Here is a 16,886-nt window from a genome sequence, read left to right on the forward strand (position 1 = left end):
CGGATCGATCGATCTTATGCTTCGACGTTGCCTTTGTTCGTAGGAAATGAGCTTTTACGGAAAACGGGTCAGCTTGTATGCGCGCCGCGACGTTCAATCCCGGCATCTTTCCCGTTGTCCCAAAAAGGCTTCGCGAAGCACCGGGGAAAAAGACGAAAAACGAACGAACTCGATCGGAAATCGATTTAACCGTGGTGCCTCGAATCCGGACGAAGCGGAACCAAGCGACTTTTCCGACGACGAGATTAGATCACGTGCCGCAATCGCGTATCGTATTGGACTTAAGGACACAATTTAGGGCGTGCTTCCCCGCCGTGTTTTCCTCGGTCGGCGGACCAATTGAAAAATCGACCTCGAATCTGGGTGCAATCGTGCACCGTATCGAACATATTATCGTTTTACATAACGATTTTTTAGAGTGCCTCGTATTATCGTGGCGTCACCTTATCGTAGCTACCGTCCGAACGATAAAAGGCGCCGTCTACCTTCCGTGTGTCGCACCGTAGATAAGTAATTACGCTTAAGGGGTTAGGTAACTCTAACGGTATGGAAAACAAGGCGATTTTTTAAGCTACAATGAAGAAATAAGCAGTGAATTATCCTGAGACTTTGCACTGTATTTAGGTATAACAAATATTGAAAAAAACCCTTGGCAATGTTTAAGCCACTTCATTTTTTGATGCCTAACTGGTGTGCAGGATTCTGGTAAAATGGTTGTCGAAATATTTCATTAACTATGATAAAAGTCCTTAGCATTGACGATGAGACATTTCAGTTTGTATAAAAATGAACAATATGGCAGATATTTGAAACCTAAAATCGAGTTTTTATTACTAATATTTTGCAGAATTATTAGACAATTTTTAAAAAAACGGATCGTCAATGCTTAATAAATATGATAGTAAAGATAACTGTAAATTTTCAAAGCAATTGATTAATTAGAACTGGAGTAATTCTGCACACCTTTTTGTAGAACATAGTTCCGAGGAAAATGCATTTAAAGTTTGATATACGCAGATATACGTCATTGTTCGAGGCTCTAAATTTTCAGCAAAAACAAAATAGCGAATTTTTCAAAATTTTAGAGTTACCAAACCCCTTAAAGGTTGACTTACAACACAAATGCAGTCGAAAGAAGAAGAACGTGCAAGAGTCGTCCATTCGTTTACCCTTGAACTCGTCATTTTATGAACCACAAATCCGTCGCGGTTAAAATTGCAATCATTATCCACCTACGTTCGTTAAGACTCTCTTCACAGCTCTCTCAGAAACGAATCGTCTTCTAGTTTAACGCGACACAATGCACTTTTTGTTCAACCGTATTTTACCGATTAAAATATCTTTTGATACGACATAGAACGTTTCGATTTTAAAGCAGTTTAATTTCACGATCGACGATTAGGTACGCCATTGTTACGCAGCGAGTTCATTTTACCTATATCCCGGTTCGTTAAATCTATCGACGTGACAAATAAGGCGAAGGATCCCGAGAATAATTTGCATTCCCTCTTCAATCGCTGTGCCGCGATTCACGGAAAGCTTTCTCTTTCATTCAGCCCACCAATTACGGGACAATGCGAAATAAATTACGTCGCGCGTTGAATTAATTTGTTCCCCGTTAATCTGTGGCATAATTAATTAGATAATGGGTCGCATCGATGATCGAATACACCTCGCAGCTTCTTTCCTCGAGCCGTAACGCTGAACCGATCCAACAACCAATAGACAAACCTATTCTCGATGAAAATTCTCCGACAAAGCTTCCGAGACGCTTTATTTTCGGCCACGCGACCAACGTTCGAACCGTTTTTCCAGTCGACGCGAAAAGGAGAAGAAAATTCGCGGAAAAGTCGCAGGAATAAAACGACCGCGGAATTTCTCGGGCAGCTGCTCGTGCAGGTCGTTGTATCATTCTCTCACGCTTTGTCACGCGCCTAGATGCACAGTGGCGTGCAAAACTTTCCGATCGGACGATTTTCTTCTACCTTTGCTTATGAACACAGAACTTTAACGTTAAAACTGCGCGTTGAGAGGCGTAACCGTTTCGTTGCGTAACGAGGAAGTAAATCTCTCGTTGGTGATATGGCAGAGAAACCACCATGGTATAAAGAGATATCCGAGCATATGGCTGATTGTCACTGCCAAGGTCCGATAGGGGAGAACGATTGCCAGTCGAGTGGCTAACTACACACTTGGTTAGCTTAGCGCCTTTCATCCGAGCTCGTTTGTTCTAGTTTGTAAAACGCAACCGCGCGCAATTTATTCGCTCGTGAAAACTTTTATCCTTCTTTCCATACACGCGACCTGCACTTGGAAAAATAAACGACATTCTCAAAAGGTACGAGCACGTTTCTCGCCTTGGCGGAAGTAATCGTAGAGTAAAGGGTCGATCGACCAAAAATTCTACTACCGTCAACAGCCAGAAGGTCGATAGTACTGTCATGGAAGAAACGTCCAGCAGGTGAAGTTCGTTGACCCGGCGCGATTCAACGCGGAACAAAGAATTTCAGGAGACTCTCGCAGTCTGGCTGACCCAAACAAGTCGAAAAAACGAGGCACGCGAAAGCCATACGGTGGTCGCACAGTTTGTCACTGCCAAGGTCCCATAGGAGGCGCGATGGCGAATGGACTTTCCGCTCGGACGGCGAATCTACGTTAGCTGGACGCGATGACCGGTCTCTGTCGTGCAGCCGCATTGTCAAAGACGAGACGAGACGAGGAACGTGACCCGCGAGCCAACGAGCTGCTGCACCTCTTCGTCGTCGGCTCTTCGCATGGTTAAAATAAACGCGAGAGGTGAAAAGAACCGAAGCTCCCCTTCGACGACGAGCCAAGCATCGTCGATCGTATAAATCGTTTACGTGATTTTACCAGGCAATGTAATCTTCAGCCTTCTAAAATATGACCATATTTTCATTCCTACTGTTTGCAATAATTACTAATTAACGTCAGGCAATAGTTAAAATAATGCTCGATAGCATGGGTTGTATAAGTAATCGTTTTTAATACCCTTTTGCGTGGAATATTCATTTTTGGTCGAAGAAAGAAATACGTGATTTATGTGTCTGACCTTGGTTCTCGTTAGACATTCAAAGAATCCTTCAGTTTTCTAAAATATGACCATATTTTCATTCCTATTGTTTGCAACAATTATTAATTAACATCAGGCTATAGTTAAAATAATGCTCGAGGGTATGGGTTGTACAAATAATCGTTTTTAATAACCTTTTGCGTGAAATATTCATTTTTGGTCGAAGAAACAAATACGTGATTTATGTGTCTGACCTTGGTTCTCGTTAGACATTCAAAGAATCCTTCAGCCTCCTCGAATATGACCATATTTTCATTCCTATTGTTTGCAACAATTATTAATTAACATCAGACTATAGTTAAAATAATGCTCGAAAGTATGGGTTGTACAAATAATCGTTTTTAATACCCTTTTGCGTGAAATATTCATTTTTGGTCGAAGAAAGAAGTACGTGATTTACGAGTCTGACCTTGGTTCTCGTTAGACATTCAAAGAATCCTTCAGCCTCCTCGAATATGACCATATTTTCATTCCTATTGTTTGCAACAATTATTAATTAACATCAGGCAATAGTTAAAATAATGCTCGAGAGTATGGGTTGTATAAATAATTGTTTTTAATACCATTTTACGTAGAATATTAATTTTTCGGTCAAAGGCACGGTTAACCGTTAATTGATTGGTGAACTCGCCAAGGTCGGTCGTCCCCACCCCTTCGACTCTTCTGCCTGCGGCTAAGTCACACTGCTGGTGACGAACTTTCTCCCTCTCCCCCTTTCTGTTCTAGGCTAGCGGACGTGACGGAACCTCGCGGGTCAGCGCTCCACCTTTACCCACCACTGCTGACCACAGGCCGAGCACTGGACAACTCTACTGACCAATACTGACCAATACTGACCACTAGTGACCAGTAGTGACAAGAAGTGAGCAAGCTCTGGATCTTCCTTGTCTAATTTCTTTTTCGACCTTCAAGCATCTGTTGGGCTTGAATATGGGGTTACATCTTGCTTTTACTTCTCTGGTTCCATTCCATATTTTACTACTGGTTACTTGTTTGGTTTGTCCGATGTAAAATCTGTTTCACTGACCACTATCGACACAGTGGCGAGTGATATCTCAATCTCCAATTTCTTACTTCTCTTTCGACATTCAAATGTCTGCTGGGCTTGAATCTATCGTTTTGCCACGCTTTCATTTGTTTGTTCCTCTATTTTATTCTTGCTTAAACGTTGCTTATTGTAAATGTTGTGTCAACTAATCGCAAATGCAAACTGTTCAGTAGGTTGCTTTGTCGATTTCACTACTTGTGGTATTAGTTGAATCTGATTTGGTAAAATGTTTCTCATTTCGTATATTTTTACTGGTCAGCTAAGTTCTTCAGCATCGTCTGTCAATTAGTCTGAATTTTTATTTTGACTTTATTTCTGAAATTGTTCTGTCGTTTTTACTGAGTGTATTTAATATATTTTTACTGACATTGTTTTATTTATTAATATTTTGTGTATTCTATGTAGGAATATTTCACAGGTAGATTGGATAGGGTTTATTAAAATTTCCTTAATATGATACTAACACAAGTATTAGTTTCTGTTCCAGGTCAGATCTATTACAGATCGATTCCAAGGACATCGAGGGATTCATTCGCCGAGGGAGTCATCCGCCGAGGGATTCATCCGCCGAGGGAGTCATCCGCCGAGGGACATTTAGATCCAAGTAAATTAGATTTAAGCTTCGTCGCGAATCTTAAAATTAACGTCGAAGATTTCTTTATTCTACATATTTTCGCGTTTTACCAAGCAATTATTCAATAAGTAGCTTCTCGTTTTCTCGTTCCCCCGTTTCTAGCTTCGATCACCGCTGTTTCATCGATTGAAACATGTGATCGGCCGTGTATCTGGTCCTACAGATCTAATCGCCTTCCCTTGGTAAGCTTGATTGAGGGAAAACGGCACTTCGCTGGAAGGTGTGGAGTTTCCGTATTCTGCGGAAACGCATACCTTCCAGCGGAAGTCGACCCCGTTTCAGGTACTCTCTCTTTGTCAGACAGCCTAAGTCGGGTCCTTCGGGCTCCCGGCGGGTTGCGTTGGAGAAATGGAGACCTCGACTCGGGGTTGCAGTTCTCTGTTTTCTTGTTGAGATCGAGTTAGCAAGGGCAGTAGGTTCGATCCTCGGATCCGCTGCACGGTTCAGCATCGCGTCGCGTCGAGTCGCGTATCCCACGATTTAGCTTCATCCCTCTTTTTAACCACATAATTGCTTGGTACAACTAAATCAAGGAACTTTGTTTCCTTCTAGCGTCCGTAGTTTAGCTTCAAGTTGACTAGACTTGAGCTTCGACGTTAATTTTAAGTCCCTATCGTATGCGTCTCCCAATGTTGCCAAGTAATTATTTAACAAGTAGCTTCTCTCGACTCGTTCTCTCGTTTCCTGCTTCGGTCACCACTGTTTCGTCGAACGAAACATGTGATCGGCCGTCCAGCTTGTCCGAAAGATCTAGTCGCCTGCCAATGTTAGATCGATTTCTAGAAATAGAAATCAATCTACCAAGGGTAGTGTCGATTCGATCCGAAGATCTGCTGCACGGTTCAGCATCGCGTCGCGTCGCGTATCCCACAATTTAGCTTCACTCCTTTTTCAATAAAATAATTACTTGGTACATTTAGTCTTAGGCTTCGACGCGCGTACGTATCAAGTAATTCTTTCACCAACTAGCTTCTCGTTCCCTCGTTTCTCGTTCCGATCACCACTGCTTTGATGTAGAAAGCAAGTGATCGGCCGTTTAGCTCGTCCGAAGGGCCAGTTGCCGTCCTCTGGCGAGACGATCCAAGGGAAAGGGTATTTCGGCCCTAGAGGGGATCAGGGACTGTTCCTGTCTAGGGTAGCCCCGACTCACGCTCCCTCTCTCTGTTAGACGTCCCGAGTTGGGTCCATTTGGCTCCCAACAGGATGCTTGGGGGAAATGGGGAACCTCTGTGTCGGGTGCGTCGATTCCCTTCCCCTTCGATCGGACTTGCTAAGAGGCAACGGAGCTGACCCTTTTGACCAGTTACTCGGTTCGCGTGTCGCGCATCTCGCTCCTTGCACTATTGCATGGTGCATCGCGTCGTATCGCGTCGCGTATCCCATAATTTAGCTTCATTCCATTTTAAACGAAACAATTACTTGGTACAACTAAACTAGAAGATCGAAGGAGCATTGCTTCCTTCTATCTCTCTAGTTTAGTAATCTAGCTTGTAAGAATGTAAAAGGGAGATCGATGGAACTTTGATTCCATCTATCTCCCTTCGGGTCTCCACTCGCAGCAACCTCCACGTGGTGAGACCTGGTAATCGGTGTTTCTTACGACCAAAAATCCTCCCCAAGGATTCTTGGTCGCAAGTAACACCGAGCTAATGGCTGCGAACTTACAATCATTTTTAGAATTATTCTTTCTTTAACATTTTGACTGCCCCGTCACCCATATATGGGTGACATGGTTCTTCACTGAGAAGCTAAAGCAATTAATTCTCAAGATTAGATGTTAAACGAAATAAATCTATACATAGAACTGAATTTTAAAAAATCTATAAAAATAAGTTCAACAACAAACTATGAGTATTCTAGATTCCAGTTGTCTAAAAACAAGGTTTCGTTTCAGTAGACAATTTGAGGGGTTTGGTCCAGACAGTCGACGTGTTAATGATCGAATAAGATTGTGGTAAAGTGCTAGAATAGATGTAAATTATGGAATTTTCCTAATTCTGTGTACCGTATCGTATTAAAAATGAGAAAAAGAATTCTCCTTTTCCTGATTGCGCGTGAAATCATCGATGACCGAGCGGCTCGTTAAGATTGCGGCGTGGGCTTGCGTCACGCGTCCAAGATATCGCGTTGAATCTAAACGATTATCGGATTACCGTCCGCGGAACAGACGTCGTTTATTTCTTCTGTCTCCCGACTAAATAAAACGCAGCGAATATAACGCGCCACCGTTTATAGAAATTGCATCGCGCAACGGAGTGCGTGGCATTAATTGCCTGTAATGGACCGATCTTACTTCCCTCGCGCTAATTGCGAGAAATTGACCGAGATGGGGGCGAAACAATTGACTCACGCTACGACTAGACGCGAGAGCTCGACTTTCGAATCACAATTTCTCGCACTCCGCGCGCGTTTCCTGACCTCTGAACTTGGCAACGCGACTCGCGTGTCTCGTCCTTCGTTAGAAGCAATTCCACGGTGAATTCCGCAGTCTCGTCTCGGGCTAATTGTCCATCGGGATCGGTTTCCAAAGCCTTTCTACGACTTTAATTTTCATTTATTTCACCCTTGGTTACCGCGCAACATTTTATCGTGTCTTTTTAATTATTTTATTTGAAATACGGTTACTTCCTACACTCTACGGATTTCTGTCTTGAACATGTTCACTCTCCGTGACCCATATGTGGATTATATATGACCCACATATAGAACACGGACGGTGAACGTATTTGACTACAACATTTAAGAAGATAACACCACATAATCGCTTCGCTGGAAATTTTTTCTAACGGAAGACGCTTTGGTTCGGTGAATTGCAGTTATCCTGCACATGCTGGTGTCTCTGAATGAAACAATTAATTTCACCGATCTGTTCCGATTCCACGTACATTACCACAATTTAACATAATTTTCAGTGAAAATACGCTTTTCAACGATATTACGAGCATTAGCATACTTCGTTTTCCTCGGCGAGTACCGCCAGTTAACGCTCTGATTAATAGGAAAATGATGGACGACTTTTGCTTCGTTTCCAAAACGACCACGTGTTCCTTCCTTTCGATTCCTATCGCAGGATGCTCTTGTTAGTTTAATCGTTACTTTTATTAACACACGACCGTGCCGGTGTAATGTAATTTTTGCAACGCACAACTTTTTACTACTTAATTTTGCAACGCGAGTTTCATTAGAAGCGCAACCAGACCCGATTATCCTATCGCCATTCGTAGAATCCACACGTACATCGTGCATCCACGATCTCATTCGAAAGACATAACATTCAATCTCAGATATTCGATCTTTTACGTAAACAGTTCTTATCCGCGACTTTAACATCCCATCCGTCGTTTACGTAACGCGTGCACACGTATTTCCATACTGGCCTTTAATAAAAAAGACATTAACGCGATGACATTGTAAAAGTAGTAATAACATCAGCATATTGACGCCGTAGAAAAATAAGTATACAAGGTGTTCAGTCACCCCCGGGAAAAACTTTAATGGGGGATTCTAGAGGTTAAAATAAGACGAAAATCAAGAATATCAATTTGTTGATGGAGGCTTTGTTAAAAAGCTATTATCGTTTAAAGTTCCGCCTGTACTGAATTTTTTTCTCGAAAGTGGGTAGGAATTCGGGGGTATGTCTATTGACCAAAAATAATTGTAATTGACCCCCACAGCTAACAATATTTTTTTCAGAACGATTCGAAATATTTTAATTTTGTCGAAAAATTTCACAACTTCTCGAATTTTTTTCTCGAAAGTGGGTAGAAATTCGGGGGTATGTCTATTCACCAAAAATGATTGTAATTGACCCCCACAATAGAAAATAATTTTTTCAGAACGATTTGAAACTTTTTAATTTTGTCGAAAAATTCCACACCTTCTCGAATTTTTTTCTCGAAAGTGCGTAGGAATTCGGGGGTATGTCTATTCACCAAAAATGATTGTAATTGACCCCCACAATAGAAAATAATTTTTTCAGAACGATTCGAAATATTTTAATTTCGTCGAAAAATTTCACAACTTCTCGAATTTTTTTCTCGAAAGTGGGTAGGAATTCGAGGGTATGTCTAATGACCAAAAATGATTGTAATTGACCCCCACAGCTAACAATATTTTTTTCAGAACGATTCGAAATATTTTAATTTCGTCGAAAAATTTCACAACTTCTCGAATTTTTTTCTCGAAAGTGGGTAGGAATTCGAGGGTATGTCTATTGACCAAAATTGATTGTAATTGGCCCCTGTAACTAAATATAATTTTTCCAGAATGATTTGAAATTTTTTAATTTGATTGTTAATAACTTTTTAACGGAGCCTCTATCAACAAATTGGTATTCTTGATTTTCGTCTTAGTTTGGCCTCTAGAATCCCCCATTAAAATTTTTCCCACGAATGCCTGAACACCTTGTATACGCTTTTTCGAGTTGCAAAGTGCGCCATTGTCATAGAAACATTTTCATTGGAATACCGTGTCTTGAACAATTTTAAATACTTTTACGCGAAAAAATGAAACACAAAAGCATTATAGTTTTGTCTTTTTCTTTTTAATTCCAAAGATGGCATAAAATATTGCTGTTTGGACTAGAATATATCCCCTCGAAGCAGACTCCATTAAACGAGAAACGCTTTCTTTCGCCATCTTTTTCCTCGTCTTCTAAACATTATTCGAGCGTTTCACGATTTTTCATCGTTCCACTACCGGCAGGCAGCTCTAATTTCATCGCGCGTTTATACCTAGTCCCAGAAAGAGCGAAAATTTCCTCCGTTACGCACAGTTTAATCGGAAATGCCAACAAACACGCGAAGCAGTTCATTTTCTCGAGTCACGACGCGAACTGTTCGACGACGGAAGACCAAACAGAGGCAGCGAATTCCAAGTTGCCGCTCTGCGAGGGAGGTCCGAGCTCTCTAAAGAGAACCTTTAAAAAACGAAGCGGAAAAAGTCTGCTTGCCAGCCAAACGCGTCCCTCTTTTTCATCGGGCAAAGGAGACGAGATCTCTTCGTATCTCTCCGACCGAGTGTTTGACGAGCAAAGATTACGACCAAGTGGAAAGAGTTGAAGCAAACCCGGTAATGTTGACGTTACCTCGTTCCTCCTACCCGACGGGGTTTACCGTCCTCGAATAACGAGCTAAACGCGATAGCGTTTCCCGATGATAAGTAAATTAGAGGCAGCGTCGTTGCAACGAAATTTTCCAACTACAATAAAGTCTCTATATGGGAATACAATCACTTTCTTTAATTCTCTCCCCCATTGCAATCCGAATCTTTTCTTGCTTGTGCCTGCACGTCGACCCCTTCCAGACACAACAAACTGCCAGGTGATCGTCTTTTCTTTACAACCAGGTGACCGTCAGGCGAGCGTATGCAGGGTGTTCAGCCACCCTTGGGAAGAGGCCAAAATAAGACGAAAATCAAGAATATCAATTTCTTGATTGAGGCTTCGTTAAGAAGTTATTTAAAAATTAAATTAAAAAATTTCAAATCATTCTGGAAAAATTATTTTCGATTGTGGGAGACCATTAGAATCATTTTTGGTGGTTACACATACCCCTCAAATCCTATCCATTTTCGAGAAAAAAATTCGAGTAGGTATCGAAATTTTTAGACGAAATTAAAAAATTTCAAATCATTCTAAAAAAAATTATTTACGATTGCAGGGTCGATTACAATCATTTTTGGTCATTACACATACCCCTGAAATCCTATCCATTTTCGAGAAAAAAATTCGAGTAGGTATCGAAATTTTTAAACGAAATTAAAAAATTTCAAATCATTCTAAAAAAAATTATTTACGATTGCAGGGTCGATTACAATCATTTTTGGTCATTACACATACCCCTCAAATCCTATCCATTTTCGAGAAAAAAATTCGAGTAGGTATCGAAATTTTTAAACGAAATTAAAAAATTTCAAATCATTCTAAAAAAAATTATTTACGATTGCAGGGTCGATTACAATCATTTTCGGTCATTACACATACCCCTGAAATCCTATCCATTTTCGAGAAAAAAATTCAGTACTGGCGGAACTTTAAACGATAATAACTTTTTAACAAAGCCTCCATCGACAAATTGGTATTCTTGATTTTCGTCTTATTTTGGCCTCTAGAATCATCCCCCGTTAAAATTTTTCCCAGAGGTGGCCGCACACCCTATATAACGAGTGGACAAAAAGATTTAATTTGCCAAATTTCAATAATACACTAGCCAGAACGTAACTTACGTGTGCTTAGTGTTGCTCTCGTAAATTCTCTAACTTTAACGTCAAGTAGATTATAAAATGATGGGGGTCAGGTAAGCGTAAGAAAAGTAAAATTTGTCACGAAGCAAGTTTCCAAGGGATTCCCCAAGGGCACCGAACGCGTCAAAAAATATTTTCCATACGAATGATTATTGCGAGTGGTTCGCGTCGAGGGAAACCCGTAAAAAATGGTATGCGCGTCACGTTCCAGCGTCGAGTTACCGTTTCAAAGTGTAGACGGAGAAAAACGATCCTGGGAATCAGGGATATATTATTAAAACGCGGGACGAATTATTTGGCGGATTCCGTCAGACTGTAAAACTGTTACGAGCCCGGGGCTAGACAAATAAATTTTTCACGACCGGACACGCGGCCAGAGACCGCACAGGAATATAAACTTATGGGACTATCGACCCGCTTTTCCCCCGACCCTTCCTTCCTTCCTTTTCGTTCCATCCTGCAGCCCTCCTCGCAACGGGATACGTTGCCAGGGACTCGAAACTGAAATTATTTCGGCATCGGTAATTCCGTCGATTAAAGTACACCTCGAAGCGCGGCCATTATTGCAGCGCTGCATCGCGGGAAATCTTCGAACCTCCAAGGACACGACCGCTGAAATTATTCTTCGATGGTTTCCCTTGCGTTCGGAAGACGTAGCCAAAACGCAAGAGAAATATATCGATACTTGACATTTTTATAGCGATGCATCGACGTCGTATCGATGAACGCCAAAATGGAAACTGTCGGAGGAGCTAAACCGGAATAAATAATCTTCGTGCACTCACCGCAAGGTTTCCGTTTGAGTACCGCGTCCCGCGTCCCGCGCAACCTGCAACAAAAATTGTAATATTCTTTAAAATATTGGATGCACTGGAAAAGATTCATCGTCGACAGTTTTAGAAAACTCGGTTATTGCGTGTTCGAAAGAACGTAGACGCGTAGCTAATCATGATTATTCAGGAAGCATTCCCACGATGGTGGGTCTCGATCGTCCTTCCGCGAGCTTTTCAACGAGTCGGTAGCGTGCGGATTCTTGCCATTTTCGATAATCAGCCGACCTGCTGGGTACATTTAGCAAGGTGAACAGGAAATCCGAGTCCACGACACGGTTTCACACACGTCGCGTCGTTCTCGATACACTTCCTCGCCGCGACGAGCTAAGAGCGTCGTGCGCCGTAAAAATAATAAGATGTATTCGTTTTAATTTAAACGCATCGTACACCCATTATGCTAGTTCGAGTTTCGACACCTAACACTTGCAAATGAGGGAGAATAGTTAAAAAAATGTTGGATTATCGTACGGAATGACCCATACGGATGAACAACAACGCCCGAAGGAGGCGTATCCGGCTAAGTGCGAGCCAGCTGTCTTATCAACGTAAACATTTGCAACGCGTTACTCGAGATAACGAGCGGATATCGCTTTGAGGTCGTTTCTAATCGCAAGGTACTCCTGGACTTTTGTGTAACGAACTATCGCGTAATATCTACTTGCCGTTTCTATGCGAACTACGTCGTCGTGCTGCAACCTTCGTTCCTAGAAAGCGTTTGCACGCTGACATATTTATGCACGACGACTGAAACTGTCTAGATCAAAGTCTCGATCGCGTCATGGTTCGATTTCCAATAACCTTCCGGAGAATCTTCTTACGTAAACGAAGATCCATGAAACACGTTGCGTATCGCGTTCGATTCCGTAGAATTCGAAACAGTTAACGCGTTCACTGTCCGGTCTCTTGGCGGCGTATCCAAAAGCGTGGCGCTATGATCCGTATACGGGTCATGGACAGTGATCGTGTTAATTTTCTTAACAACCTTTACCATCTGTGTCCCTTTCGAGCCTTTCAATTTTGTAGAAACTTGCACGGAAGACTTTGAAAATACTTGGTCGATGGTTAAGCTTGTAGAAAAGACGAGGAAACAATAGTATCGAGCGCCGGTTGCGTCACTGTCGCAGATCCTCCTTCAACGACTCGTCTTACGAGTTCCCGACCACCTGAATCTATCGTCGAACCTCCTATTATGGAAATTCATTTTTCTCGCGACTCTGTGAGAAGACCATCGAGCCAAAGATTTGGCCGAGTCCCAAGAAACTAAAAATGGCCGTGATTATACCAAACGCGGATCGAAAATGGTAATTAAAAGGCGTAACGGTGAAAAAATATCTCGTTTCGACGGACTAAGCGAGAGGAGATTAAGCGATACAAAGGCTCTGTGAGTGGCGTAGCAGTCGCGGCGAGTAGCACTCGACACCGACGATGCACGCACCTGGAAATAGCTGCAGCGTTAAATAACAGCGTATGCTCGCACCACGTGCACACCTAACCATGCATCGAACAGAGAAACGATCGAGGATTAAACTTTTTATCCCGTTTCAGGCTACGGAATCGTTCGAAATCAATTTTCCATGTTATCTAAAGTTTGTCATTTGATTTGATTAACGCGTTCACTGTCCGGTCTCTCAGCGGCGTATCCAATAGCGTCGTGATATGACCCATATGCGGGTCCTAGACAGCGAACGTGCTAATGGACAATGTGAACAAATGTTCGCTCGCGGAAAATAGAGCCGTCTCGCGCGACGATCTGCCGCGAAACTGAAAATGCACGAGCGTGGTCGTTTCACGGCGAAGAGCATTTTGGCGTTTGCCGTGATTTATGTCAAGTCTTTAATTAACGTCACACTTTTTTACCCGCGACGAGCCGTCGAGCTTCCCCTGGAAATAGCACCGAGAGCCCGATCCATCTTCACGAAAGCACCGTTCGAATGGACGACATTCGCCAACGAATTTCCGTCCCTGCTTCCGACCCGATCGACGTTTCCTCCCAATAGCCCCTTAATTTAATCATAACGAATATACAGGGTGTTCAGCCACCCCTAGGAAAAATTTTAATGGGAGATTCTAGAGGCCAAAATAACACGAAAATCAAGAACACCAATTTATTGATGGAGACTTTGTTAGAAAGTTATTAACCTTTAAAGTTCCACCCGAACTGAATTTTTTTCTCGAAAATGGGTAGGATTTTGGGGGTATGTCTAATGACCAAAAATGATTGTACTTGTCCCCTGCAACTGAAAATAATTTTTCCAGAACGATTTGAAATTTTTATTTTTTTCGAAAAATGTCACACCTTCTAGAATTTTTTTCTCGAAAGTGGGTAGGAATTCGAGGGCATGTCTAATGACCAAAAATGATTGTACTTGTCCCCTGCAACTGAAAATAATTTTTCCAGAACGATTTGAAATTTTTATTTTTTTCGAAAAATGTCACACCTTCTAGAATTTTTTTCTCGAAAGTGGGTAGGAATTCGAGGGTATGTCTAATGACCAAAAATGATTGTACTTGTCCTCCGCAACCGAAAATAATTTTTCCAGAACGATTTGAAATTTTTATTTTTTTCGAAAAATGTCACACCTTCTAGAATTTTTTTCTCGAAAGTGGGTAGGAATTCGAGGGTATGTCTAATGACCAAAAATGATTGAACTTGGCCCCCGCAACCGAAAATAATTTTTCCAGAACGATTTGAAATGTTTATTTTTTTCGAAAAATGTCACACCTTCTAGAATTTTTTTCTCGAAAGTGAGTAGGAATTCGAGGGTATGTCTAATGACCAAAAATGATAGTACTTGTCCCCCGCAACCGAAAATAATTTTTCCAGAACGATTTGAAATTTTTATTTTTTTCGAAAAATGTCACACCTTCTAGAATTTTTTTCTCGAAAGTGGGTAGGAATTCGAGGGTATGTCTAATGACCAAAAATGATTGAACTTGGCCCCCGCAACCGAAAATAATTTTTCCAGAACGATTTGAAATGTTTATTTTTTTCGAAAAATGTCACACCTTCTAGAATTTTTTTCTCGAAAGTGAGTAGGAATTCGAGGGTATGTCTAATGACCAAAAATGATTGAACTTGTCCCCTGCAACTGAAAATAATTTTTCCAGAACGATTAGAAATTTTTGAATTTAATTGTTAATAACTTTTTAACGAAGCCTCCATCAAGAAATTGGTATTCTTGATTTTTGTCTTATTTTGGCTTCTAGAATCCCCTATTAAGATTTTTCCCAGGGGTGGCCGAACACCCTGTATATTTCCTTAAGTGGAATATCAGCGTTTCTGTAATTGTAATCGGGGGTGTCCTTGTTCCACGCGATGAGAGAAGTGGTTTAAAAACAAGATCGAACATCGCCAGTTACCTATTCGTAACGATAACGTTCCGATCGATCGTTAAATGCTACTCGTTGAAGGTAATGCGCGCCTAATTGCTACATTTTCGCTAACCGGTGGGTTGCGATTCCTTTCGCCAAAGAGATCGTAAAAATTCGATTTGGCAAGCATTGTTAGATCCTCTCGCGATCATTAATCGTTACTTATCTGCGGACAAAGCCGCGGCAACGAGCCACTTAAGCGATCCAGCCGCAATTATTTACAGCCAATTATACCTAATTATCAAACCCCGAGAGAAACGATCCAATTGTGCGCGGTAGTTTTTCTCCGGCGACTCGCCGTGCTATTTTTAAAGTCGAACCGCCACGGGAGCACGCCGTCTTACGAAATAAGTCCACAAACATTTGGGAAAGAAACGAAGATTACAGCACGCCCCAAAGTACACAGGGGGATCGACAGTTTAGAGAGTTAGAAACTAACCATGGCTGCTGCGTGCGTTTCGATCGCTCTCGGTTCTAAACGTGCACCGCAAAAATGCTCTTCGAACCAACCAATAATATTTACAACCCACTCGTCTGTTCCGAACGTCCAACGAACGCTGTGTATTATTCCATCGCGCTATCGAAAACACGTGCAAGCGCGTATACGTAACGCGTACCTAATTCGAATCGAACCTATTCTCGCGGAGTCGCAGTGCTCGAAAGATAACTACCTCGAAGTTACCGGGACTCGGGAGGTGTGTCACGAGTGCAGAGCGCGACAGATCCCTGGCGACCTCCAGACGTGCCTAATCTCGCAAAGTAAAATGTTCGTTGGTGGACGACGCGAGTGCAAAGACCGTAGGTAGCACCGTTCGACCGTCTTAAAGACTAAATATTCCCGAGCTTCCAACTGTGACAAGGTTGGTCGTATGGCGAGGTCAGCGAAACTAGGAAACCATAAACGATAATAAGACGCGAGCACAGGTCGGGCCGGAGGAGGAGAGGCAAAGTCAGGTATCGAACCAACACAGACGGACGGGTGGATGGACAGACGGAGAGACCGAGAGACGGAGAGACGGAGAGACGGAGAGACAGCAGACAGAGAGACGGGGTCGAGGGAGAGACGTAGGCATGGCAACCACCATCCATCCCCCTGGCGAGTCTACGCACCATCGAGTTTACACTGTATCGAGTGTACAGGAAATCCGACACGGGTCTTTCTAAAAATACTCCGGCTGTTTATACGTGCAACGTGTACACACCTAGGCGGCCGGCCGTTAACGCGTCGAGACGATTCCGCGATTCGCGATCTTTTCATCGTGTCGTTCGGCCCGCGTCCGTTAACGCATCGACCCCGACTCCCGGCAGATCTTTACTGCCCGCGGCGACCCGGAGTCCAAACATTTTACGAGCCCAGTTGTCCACGGTTCTTCACCTCGACGAAGAAGAAGGCGTAACAACTTTCACGTAACGCGTATACGAATTCTGTCCTTTTTTTTCTACGCCACGCGACACTTTCCACGAAAGCTCTCGATATTTTTAACGATACGGTAATTCTAAAAATACACTTCGGACGTGATCCACGAGTCGAACGTTTCTAGCCCTCTCGACCGGGGGGATCGTGAAAGACGACACTTAAAAAACGATACGCCCGGCGACGAATCGTACAAACGACGATGCTTTCTTTCTCGTTCGTTCGTCGACTACGGGCCGCCAGCGTAAGAT

At 42.5% G+C, this 16,886-nt stretch overlaps 1 protein-coding gene across 5 annotated transcripts in view; it reads right to left on the reverse strand.

Moving 5' to 3' along the window:
• The window catches only part of Wdr62 (WD repeat domain 62), a 74,273-nt gene that overhangs the window by 45,821 nt on the left and 11,566 nt on the right, over positions 1-16,886 (reverse strand). For all 5 annotated transcript variants that reach the window (XM_076762644.1, XM_076762640.1, XM_076762643.1 and 2 more), the window contains exon 2: positions 11,802-11,845. The gene's annotated coding sequence lies outside the window, so the exon portion shown is untranslated. The remainder of the gene's footprint in view (positions 1-11,801; positions 11,846-16,886) is intronic.

The sequence above is a fragment of the Colletes latitarsis genome, chromosome 3 (genome assembly GCF_051014445.1).
Source record: "Colletes latitarsis isolate SP2378_abdomen chromosome 3, iyColLati1, whole genome shotgun sequence".
Classification (NCBI taxonomy): domain Eukaryota; kingdom Metazoa; phylum Arthropoda; class Insecta; order Hymenoptera; family Colletidae; genus Colletes; species Colletes latitarsis.